An 11,642-nucleotide genomic window follows, 5' to 3' on the forward strand; every position below is an offset into this window, starting at 1 on the left:
TTCCTTCTCCAGATGGTATGGATGAGTTCCTTCTCCAGATGGTAGGGATGAGTTCCTTCTCCAGATGGTAGGGATGAGTTCCTTCTCCAGATGGTACGGATGAGTGCCTTCTCCAGATGGTACGGATGAGTTCCTTCTCTAGATGGTAGGGATGAGTTCCTTCTCCAGATGGTAGGGATGAGTTCCTTCTCCAGATGGTAGGGATGAGTTCCTTCTGCAGATGGTACGGATGAGTTCCTTCTCCAGATGGTAGGGATGAGTTCCTTCTCTAGATGGTACGGATGAGTTCCTTCTCCAGATGGTACGGATGAGTGCCATCTCCAGATGGTAGGGATGAGTTCCTTCTCCAGATGGTAGGGATGAGTTCCTTCTCTAGATGGTAGGGATGAGTTCCTTCTCCAGATGGTAGGGATGAGTTCCTTCTCCAAGATGAGTGGGATTGGATTCAACCTGCTCCAGATGGTGCAGATGAGTTCCTTCTCCAGATGGTAGGGATGAGTTCCTTCTCTAGATGGTACGGATGAGTTCCTTCTCCAGATGGTGCGGATGAGTTCCTTCTCTAGATGGTAGGGATGAGTTCCTTCTTCAGATGGTACGGATGAGTGCCATCTCCAGATGGTAGGGATGAGTTCCTTCTACAGATGGTAGGGATGAGTTCCTTCTCCAGATGGTAGGGATGAGTTCCTTCTCCAGATGGTATGGATGGCTCTTCCACTTAAAACCCTACTTCCCCAAGGGGTTAATGAGGAATTGACTTTGTATGTTTTTGGTAGGGGCGGCAGGGTAACTCTAGTGGTTAGAGCATTGACTAGTAACTGAAAGGTTGCAAGTCTAAATCCCCCGAGCTGACAAGGTACAAAATCTGTCGTTCTGCCCCTGAACAGGCAGTTAACCCACTGTTCCTAGGCCGTCATTGAAGATAAAGCAAGAATTTGTTCTAACTGACTTGCCTCGTAAAATAAAGAAAAATAAAGTGTTGTCCACACACATCAGCAGTCCCTTACACTTTTAACATTTTGTGTTATTTCTTGTCATGGTTTTGTGTGAGTACTTTTTTTGAGCTCTCTCCCACGCACCAGCGCCATTCTAGCCTGAGCGCTAACCCTCAAAATCTCTACGGCCGCTTTCATTCTAGCCTGAGCACTAACCCTCGTACTGGCTTTCTACGGCCCGTCTTTCATTCTAGCCTGAGCGCTAACCTCGTACTGGCTTTCTACGGCCGTCTTTCATTCTAGCTGAGTGCTAACCTCAAAATCTCTACGCCGCCTTTCATTCTAGCCTGAGCGCTAACCTCGTACAGGCTTTCTACGGCCGTCGTTCATTCTAGCCTGAGCACTAACCCCTCGTACAGGCTTTCTACGGCAGTCTTTCATTCTAGCCTGAGTGCTGGCTTTCTACTACTGCCTTATTACACAGTCATACCAGTTAATGTCTGACACACAGGACATCTGAAGTTCCATTTCAACACGATAGAAATGAATGCTTTTCAGACCCTGTATTTATCAACATATTACGTAAGTGTTTCAGCCTGCCCACGGCCAGAAAAAGAGAACCCCTCAGGGCTGTACATAAATCTATCGGTCTCCTGAGTTGGACTACAAGGGCATTTCTACGTAACACAGCACTGTGCCAGAGAACTGAAGGTAGGTTATAAACTATGATTCATAGATTCTACACTCAACACAGCACTGTGCCAGAGAACTGAAGGTATGTTATAAACTAGAATTTATATGAATATCTGTAGACATAATAGCAGAACTAATTGTTAAAATGTTATATTGGCCGAACCAATTCTGTTTTATTTAAAACACAGAAAACACCATAGTTCAAAATTTACATTTACTTGTTTATTTTTATTTTTTAATAAAAAATAAAAAAAATTGTACCAATTTGTGAATATTTCACCCATTATGTTGTTGTTGATTCAATCCCAGTCATTGAAGTCCATACCTCATGGAGGCTGTCTCCAGCGGTCCACACCGAGCCTCAGGATTCCTGTGAGTCCAGAGGTAATAATCACACCTGAGTCAACCTGGTCCTTCTGTAGCTCAGTTGGTAGAGCATGGCGCTTGTAACGCCAGGGTAGTGGGTTCGATCCCCGGGACCACCCATACGTAGAATGTATGCACACATGACTGTAAGTCGCTTTGGATAAAAGCGTCTGCTAAATGGCATATATTATTATTATTATATATTATTATTATTATAACCTGGATGTGATTATTTGTTATGGAAATAAATACTTTCTGTTTATTTGATTATTATCAAATAAATGTGGACAAAATGAACTACTTTTATTGGAAATACTTTAAATTATTTGAAAATTATTTCCTCAAAGTCGTCTACAATTTGAAAATATTTTCAAGTGCTTATTTGCAAATACATTATTTTAAATACTCCTAGGACGTGGGTTCAAATGCATGGGGGTATTTATTTGTATTTGAAAATAATTGAGCATTGAGTATTATCAAATACATCCCAATACTCTCCCAAATACATTCCAATATTCAACTGCTTTTATTTTCAACTAGAAAATATCTGATTGCTGAATTTAAATGTATGTGAAAGAAATGGAAATAATTTAAATAGTATTTGAACCCAGGTCTGTTATACAGTGTATACATTTTTTACCATTATATATGTTTCATGTAATTGTTACAAAACCGATTAACCAGACTGCTAATATTATTGCTCTCGAGTGGTCGAGGGGTCGAGGGGTCGAGGGGTCGAGGGGTCTTAGGCCCAGTTCACTGTGTGTAACCTGATTTGACACATTAAAATGAGAAGTAAGAGCAACCAGGTGTTGAATGTACGTGGATGGACCAAGGAGCGAGCCACCTTACCTTCCAGGGCCAGCTTACCTTCCAGGGCCACCTTACCTTCCAGGGCCACCTTACCTTCCAGGGCCACCTTACCTTCCGGGGCCACCTTACCTTCCGGGGCCAGCTTAACTTCCGGGGCCAGCTTACCTTCCGGGGCCACCTTACCTTCCAGGGCCACCTTACCTTCCAGGGGGGCCATCTTACCTTCCAGGGCCAGCTTACCTTCCAGGGCCACCTTACCTTCCAGGGCCACCTTACCTTCCAGGGCCACCTTACCTTCCAGGGCCAGCTTACCTTCCAGGGCCAGCTTACCTTCCAGGGCCACCTTACCTTCCAGGGCCACCTTACCTTCCAGGGCCACCTTACCTTCCAGGGCCAGCTTACCTTCCAGGGCCAGCTTACCTTCCAGGGCCAGCTCCTTCTTGACCACCTTACCTTCCAGGGCCACCTTACCTTCCAGGGCCACCTTACCTTCCAGGGCCACCTTACCTTCCGCCACCTTACCTTCCGGGGCCACCTTACCTTCCGCTACCTTCAGGACCTTACCTTCCGTGGCTACCTTAGGGCCAGCTTACCTTCCGGGGCCAGCTTACCTTCCGCCACCTTACCTTCACCTTAGGCCACCTTACCTTCCGGGGCCACCCAGGCTCCTTATCTTGACCACCTTACCTTCCAGGCCACCTTACCTTCCGCCACCTTAACTTCTGGGGCCACCTACCTTCAGGCCACCTTCAGGAACTACCTTCAGGGCCACCTTAGGACCTTCAGGACACCTTACCTTCCAGGGCCACCTTAACTTCCAGGGCCACCTTAACTTCCAGGGCCACCTTACCTTCCAGGGCCACCTTAACTTCCAGGGCCACCTTAACTTCCAGGGCCACCTTACCTTCCAGGGCCAGCTCCTTCTTGACCACCTTACCTTCCAGGGCCACCTCACCTTCCAGGGCCAGCTTACCTTCCAGGGCCAGCTTACCTTCCAGGGCCAGCTTACCTTCCAGGGCCAGCTTACCTTCCAGGGCCAGCTTACCTTCCAGGGCCACCTTACCTTCCAGGGCCACCTTACCTTCCAGGGCCAGCTTACCTTCCAGGGCCAGCTTACCTTCCAGGGCCAGCTCCTTCTTGACCACTTTACCTTCCAGGGCCAGCTTACCTTCCAGGGCCACCTTACCTTCCAGGGTCAGCTTACCTTCCAGGGCCACCTTACCTTCCAGGGCCACCTTACCTTCCAGGGCCAGCTTACCTTCCAGGGCCACCTTACCTTCCAGGGCCACCTTACCTTCCAGGGCCACCTTACCTTCCAGGGCCAGCTTACCTTACAGGGCCACCTTACCTTCCAGGGCCACCTTACCTTCCAGGGCCAGCTTACCTTCCAGGGCCAGCTTACCTTCCAGGGCCACCTTACCTTCCAGGGCCAGCTTACCTTCCAGGGCCACTTTACCTTCCAGGGCCAGCTTACCTTCCAGGGCCACCTTACCTTCCAGGGCCAGCTTACCTTCCAGGGCCACCTTACCTTCCAGGGCCACCTTACCTTCCAGGGCCACTTTACCTTCCAGGGCCAGCTTACCTTCCAGGGCCACCTTACCTTCCAGGGCCAGCTTACCTTCCAGGGCCAGCTTATCTTCCAGGGCCAGCTTACCTTCCAGGGCCACTTTACCTTCCAGGGCCAGCTTACCTTCCAGGGCCACCTTACCTTCCAGGGCCACCTTACCTTCCAGGGCCAGCTTACCTTCCAGGGCCACCTCACCTTCCAGGGCCAGCTTACCTTCCAGGGCCACCTTACCTACCAGGGCCAGCTTACCTTCCAGGGCCAGCTTACCTTCCAGGGCCAGCTTACCTTCCAGGGCCAGCTTTACCTTCCAGGGCCAGCTTACCTTCCAGGGCCACCTTACCTTCCAGGGCCAGCTTACCTTCCAGGGCCAGCTTACCTTCCAGGGCCACCTTACCTTCCAGGGCCACCTTACCTTCCAGGGCCAGCTTACCTTCCAGGGCCAGCTTACCTTCCAGGGCCAGCTCCTTCTTGACCACCTTACCTTCCAGGGCCAGCTTACCTTCCAGGGCCACCTTACCTTCCAGGGCCAGCTTACCTTCCAGGGCCACTTACCTTCCAGGGCCAGCTTACCTTCCAGGGCCACCTTACCTTCCAGGGCCAGCTTACCTTCCAGGGCCACCTTACCTTCCAGGGCCACCTTACCTTCCAGGGCCACTTTACCTTCCAGGGCCAGCTTACCTTCCAGGGCCACCTTACCTTCCAGGGCCAGCTTACCTTCCAGGGCCAGCTTACCTTCCAGGGCCAGCTTACCTTCCAGGGCCACCTTACCTTCCAGGGCCACCTTACCTTCCAGGGCCACCTTACCTTCCAGGGCCAGCTTACCTTCCAGGGCCACCTTACCTTCCAGGGCCACCTTACCTTCCAGGGCCACCTTACCTTCCAGGGCCAGCTTACCTTACAGGGCCACCTTACCTTCCAGGGCCAGCTTACCTTCCAGGGCCAGCTTACCTTCCAGGGCCAGCTTACCTTCCAGGGCCACCTTACCTTCCAGGGCCACCTTACCTTCCAGGGCCACTTTACCTTCCAGGGCCAGCTTACCTTCCAGGGCCACCTTACCTTCCAGGGCCAGCTTACCTTCCAGGGCCACCTTACCTTCCAGGGCCACCTTACCTTCCAGGGCCACCTTACCTTCCAGGGCCAGCTTACCTTCCAGGGCCAGCTTACCTTCCAGGGCCAGCTTACCTTCCAGGGCCAGCTTATCTTCCAGGCCAGCTTACCTTCCAGGGCCACTTTACCTTCCAGGGCCAGCTTACCTTCCAGGGCCACCTTACCTTCCAGGGCCACCTTACCTTCCAGGGCCAGCTTACCTTCCAGGGCCACCTCACCTTCCAGGGCCAGCTTACCTTCCAGGGCCACCTTACCTACCAGGGCCAGCTTACCTTCCAGGGCCAGCTTCTTCCAGGGCCAGCTTACCTTCCAGGGCCACTTTACCTTCCAGGGCCAGCTTACCTTCCAGGGCCACCTTACCTTCCAGGCCACCTTACCTTCCAGGGCCAGCTTACCTTCCAGGGCCACCTCACCTTCCAGGGCCACCTTACCTTCCAGGCCACCTTACCTTCCAGGGCCAGCTTACCTTCCAGGGCCAGCTTACCTTCCAGGGCCAGCTCCTTCTTGACCACCTTACCTTCCAGGGCCAGCTTACCTTCCAGGGCCACCTTACCTTCCAGGGCCAGCTTACCTTCCAGGGCCAGCTTACCTTCCAGGGCCAGCTTACCTTCCAGGGCCAGCTCCTTCTTGACCACCTTACCTTCCAGGGCCAGCTTACCTTCCAGGGCCAGCTCCTTCTTGACCACCTTACCTTCCAGGGCCAGCTTACCTTCCAGGGCCAGCTTACCTTCCAGGGCCAGCTCCTTCTTGACCACCTTACCTTCCAGGGCCAGCTTACCTTCCAGGGCCACCTTACCTTCCAGGGCCACCTTACCTTCCAGGGCCAGCTACCTTCCAGGGCCAGCTTACCTTCCAGGGCCACCTTACCTTCCAGGGCCAGCTTACCTTCCAGGGCCAGCTTACCTTCCAGGGCCAGCTTACCTTCCAGGGCCACCTTACCTTCCAGGGCCAGCTTACCTTCCAGGGCCAGCTTACCTTCCAGGGCCACCTTACCTTCCAGGGCCACCTTACCTTCCAGGGCCAGCTTACCTTCCAGGGCCAGCTTACCTTCCAGGGCCAGCTTACCTTCCAGGGCCACCTTACCTTCCAGGGCCACCTTACCTTCCAGGGCCACCTTACCTTCCAGGGCCAGCTTACCTTCCAGGGCCACCTTACCTTCCAGGGCCACCTTACCTTCCAGGGCCAGCTTACCTTCCAGGGCCACCTTACCTTCCAGGGCCACCTTACCTTCCAGGGCCAGCTTACCTTCCAGGGCCACCTTACCTTCCAGGGCCACCTTACCTTCCAGGGCCAGCTTACCTTCCAGGGCCAGCTTACCTTCCAGGGCCAGCTACCTTCCAGGGCCAGCTTACCTTCCAGGCCACCTTACCTTCCAGGGCCACTTTACCTTCCAGGGCCAGCTTACCTTCCAGGGCCACCTTACCTTCCAGGGCCAGCTTACCTTCCAGGGCCAGCTTACCTTCCAGGCCACCTTACCTTCCAGGGCCACCTTTACCTTCCAGGGCCAGCTTACCTTCCAGGGCCAGCTTACCTTCCAGGGCCACCTTACCTTCCAGGCCACCTACCTTCCAGGGCCACCCTTTACCTTCCAGGGCCAGCTTACCTTCCAGGGCCACCTTACCTTCCAGGGCCAGCTTACCTTCCAGGCCACCTTACCTTCCAGGGCCAGCTTACCTTCCAGGGCCAGCTTACCTTCCAGGGCCAGCTTACCTTCCAGGGCCAGCTCCTTCTTGACCACCTTACCTTCCAGGGCCACCTTACCTTCCAGGGCCACCTTACCTTCCAGGGCCAGCTTACCTTCCAGGGCCAGCTTACCTTCCAGGGCCACCTTACCTTCCAGGGCCAGCTTACCTTCCAGGGCCAGCTTACCTTCCAGGGCCAGCTCCTTCTTGACCACCTTACCTTCCAGGGCCAGCTTACCTTCCAGGGCCAGCTTACCTTCCAGGGCCAGCTCCTTCTTGACCACCTTACCTTCCAGGGCCAGCTTACCTTCCAGGGCCACCTTACCTTCCAGGGCCAGCTTACCTTCAGGGCTTCAGGACCAGCTTACCTTCCAGGGCCACCTTACCTTCCAGGGCCAGCTTACCTTCCAGGGCCACCTTACCTTCAGGGCCACCTTACCTTCAGGGCCACTTTACCTTCCAGGGCCAGCTTACCTTCCAGGGCCACCTTACCTTCCAGGGCCAGCTTACCTTCCAGGGCCAGCTTACCCTTCCAGGGCCAGCTTACCTTCCAGGGCCACTTACCTTCCAGGGCCAGCTTACCTTCCAGGGCCACCTTACCTTCCAGGGCCACCTTACCTTCCAGGGCCAGCTTACCTTCCAGGGCCAGCTTACCTTCCAGGGCCACCTTACCTTCCAGGGCCACCTTACCTTCCAGGGCCAGCTTACCTTCAGGGCCACCTTACCTTCCAGGGCCACCTTACCTTCCAGGGCCAGCTTACCTTCCAGGGCCAGCTTACCTTCCAGGGCCAGCTTACCTTCCAGGGCCACCTTACCTTCCAGGGCCACCTTACCTTCCAGGGCCAGCTTACCTTCCAGGGCCAGCTTACCTTCCAGGGCCAGCTCCTTCTTGACCACCTTACCTTCCAGGGCCAGCTTACCTTCCAGGGCCAGCTTACCTTCCAGGGCCAGCTCCTTCTTGACCACCTTACCTTCCAGGGCCAGCTTACCTTCCAGGCCACCTACCTTCCAGGGCCAGCTTACCTTCCAGGGCCACCTTACCTTCCAGGGCCACCTTACCTTCCAGGGCCAGCTTACCTTCCAGGGCCAGCTCCTTCTTGACCACTGGGTCGGCCAGTCAAAGTGGATTATTATTTGTTCAGATAGTGACGAAACAGAAAAACCAAGTGTCCTGAGAGCTCGTCTATGAGGTAACCAATACAAGGGTAACCAATACAAGGGGGTAGCCAATACAAGGGGGGGTAACCAATACAAGGGGGGGTAACCAATACAAATGAAGGGGAGGTTTTGTGCCAACAAAAAAAAGGACTTAAATACAGTTGAAGTTGGAAGTTTACATACACTTAGGTTTGAGTTATTAAAACTCGTTTTTCAACCACTCCACAAATGATCTTGTTAACAAACTATAGTTTTGGCAAGTCGGTTAGGACATCTACTTTGTGCATGACACAAGTTATTTTCCCAACAATTGTTTACAGACAGATTATTTCACTTATCATTCACTGTATCACAATTCAAGTGGGTCAGAAGTGTACATACACTAAGTTGTCTGTGCCTTTAAACAGCATGGAAATTTCCAGAAAATTATGTCATGGCTTTAGAAGTTTCAGATGGGATAATTTCAATAATTTGAGTCAATTGGAGGAGTACCTGTGGATGTATTTCAAGGTCTACCTCAAACTCAGTGCCTCTTTGCTTGACATCATTGGAAAATCGAAAGAAATTTAGCCAAGACCTCAGATTTTTTTTGGGTAGATTTCCACAGGTCTGGTTCATCTTTGGGGCAATGTCCTGAAGGACCCACGTTCATCTGTACAAACAATAGTACGCAAGTATAAACACCATGGAAATACACAATAGATCATACCGCTCAGGAAGGAGATGTGTTCTGTCTCCTAAAGATGAAAGTACTTTCGTGCGAAAGTGCAAAATCAATCCCAGAACAGCAGTAAAGGACCTTATTGAAGATGCTGGAGGAAACAGGTACAAAACTATCTATATCCACAATATAAAGTCCTATATTGACATAACCTGAAGGCCGCTAAACAGGAAAGAAGCCACTGCTCCAAAACCGCCATAAGGCAGCCAGACTACAGCTTACAACTGCACATATGGGGACAAAGATCCTTTTGGAGAAATGTCCTCTGGTCTGAAAAAAAAAAAATATAACTGTTTGGCCATCATGACCATCATTATGTTTGGAGGAAAAAGGGAGACTTGCAAGCCGAAAGAACACCATGCCAACCTTGAAGCAGGGGGTGGCAGCATCATGTTGTTGGGGGTGCTTTGTTGCAGGAGGGACTGGTGCACTTCACAAAATAGATGGCATCACGAGGTAGGAAAATTATGTGGATATATTGAAGCAACATCTCAAGACATCAGTCAGGAAGTTAAAGCTTGGTCACAAAAGGGTCTTCCAAATGGACAATGACCCCATGCATCCTTCCAAAGTTGTAACAAAATGGCTGAAGGACAATGAAGTCAAGGTATTGGAGTGGCCATCACAAAGCCCTGACCTCAATCCTATGGAAGATTTGTGGGCAGAACTGAAAAAGTGTGTGCATGCAAGGAGGCCTACAAACCTGACTCAGTTACACCATGGGCCAAAATTCACCCAACTTCTTGTGGGAAGCTTGTGGAAGGCTACCCGACACGTTTGACTCAAGTTAAACAATTTAAAGGCAATGCTACCAAATAATAACTGAGTGTATGTAAACTTCTCACCCACTGGGAATGTGATGAAAGAAATACAAGTTTAAATAAATCATTCTCTCTACTATTATTCTGACATTTCACATTCTTAAAATAAACTGGTGATCCTAACTGACCAAAAGACAGAGATGAGAAATGTCAGGAGTTGTGTAAAACTGAGTTTAAATGTATTCGACTGAGGTGTAAAACTTCCCAACTGTGTCCAAAAAACCACCAACAATCTCCGAGATATAGTACAGACACATCAAAACCTTATATCTCATATTATATATCCTATATTCAGTGCTGCCACCTGGGGCATGGAGTGTGGAAGTATATCCTGGTAGAGTGTGTTACTAACCCCCGCCCCAATGTGTTAAGTCGTATCATAATATAACATCTAATTAAAAGACCAGGATGGTGAAGACACTGTCCAAGAAGATGATCAACGAAATGACAAAAAAATAAATACTTTTTTTTGTTTTTTGTTTTGAATCTATAGATCATCTTTAAAAAGAAGACTATCTTCCCTGTTGACGTTCCAATGGGGTGTATATTCCAAACCTTCCCCGGCGAACACGTTAGAGGTCTTCATCCTCTTCTGTTTCTGTCTCGTCATCGGTGCAGCGATAGGAGGTCTTCTACACGTCTGGATGGTCTACAGTCTGAACTACCAGCCCTTTACCTCGATGGTGGTGTCCAGTACCTGGGGCTGTATAGTAGTCCTGCTGTTGCTCCTCCTCCACCCCGTCCGCTGTGTCCTCTCTATGTCAGTGCCCTCCCTGGGAACCAAACAGGTAGAGTTGTCATTAGGGTCTCATTAGGGTTTCATTAGGGTTTCACATTAGGGTTTCACATTAGGGTTTCACATTAGGGTTTCATTAGGGTTTCATTAGGGTTTCATTAGGGTTTCACATTAGGGTTTCATTAGGGTTTCATTGGGGTTTCACATTAGGGTTTTATTAGGGTTACATTAGGGTTTCTCATTAGGGTTTCATATTAGGGTTTCACATTAGGGTTTCATATTATGGTTTCACATTAGGGTTTCATATTAGGGTTTCATTAGGGTTTCATTATGGTTTCACATTAGGGTTTCTCATTAGGGTTTCATATTAGGGTTTCACATTAGGGTTTCATATTAGGGTTTCACATTAGGGTTTCACATTAGGGTTTCATATTAGGGTTTCACATTAGGGTTTCACATTAGGGTTTCACATTAGGGTTTCACATTAGGGTTTCACATTAGGGTTTCATATTAGGGTTTCACATTAGGGTTTCACATTAGGGTTTCATTATGGTTTCACATTAGGGTTTCTCATTAGGGTTTCACATTAGGGTTTCATATTAGGGTTTCATTAGGGTTTCATTATGGTTTCACATTAGGGTTTCTCATTAGGGTTTCATATTAGGGTTTCATTAGGGTTTCATTAGGGTTTTAGGGTTTCACATTAGGGTTTAATTAGGGTTTCACATTAGGGTTTCATATTAGGGTTTCATATTAGGGTTTCACATTAGGGTTTCACATTAGGGTTTCATTAGGGTTTTAGGGTTTCACATTAGGGTTTCACATTAGGGTTTCATATTAGGGTTTCATATTAGGGTTTCACATTAGGGTTTCATATTAGGGTTTCATTAGGGTTCCATTAGGGTGGTCTTCTGTAGCTCAGTTGGTAGAGCATGGCGCTTGTAACGCCAGGGTAGTGGGTTCAATCCCCGGGACCACCCATACGTAGAACTGTAAGTCGCTTTGGATAAAAGCGTCTGCTAAATGGCATATATATATATATATAT

At 49.9% G+C, this 11,642-nt stretch overlaps 1 long non-coding RNA gene across 1 annotated transcript; it reads left to right on the plus strand.

Annotated features, from left to right (window-relative positions):
• The first annotated feature begins 1,642 nt into the window (after window positions 1-1,642).
• LOC124030234 lies at window positions 1,643-10,634 on the plus strand. The gene is made up of 3 exons (XR_006837933.1): window positions 1,643-1,707; window positions 1,935-2,009; window positions 10,354-10,634. It is a non-coding gene; the product is annotated as an uncharacterized LOC124030234 (long non-coding RNA).
• The last annotated feature ends 1,008 nt before the right edge of the window (window positions 10,635-11,642 follow it).

This window comes from Oncorhynchus gorbuscha, unplaced genomic scaffold, assembly GCF_021184085.1.
Source record: "Oncorhynchus gorbuscha isolate QuinsamMale2020 ecotype Even-year unplaced genomic scaffold, OgorEven_v1.0 Un_scaffold_10089, whole genome shotgun sequence".
In the NCBI taxonomy this organism is placed as follows: Eukaryota; Metazoa; Chordata; class Actinopteri; order Salmoniformes; family Salmonidae; genus Oncorhynchus; species Oncorhynchus gorbuscha.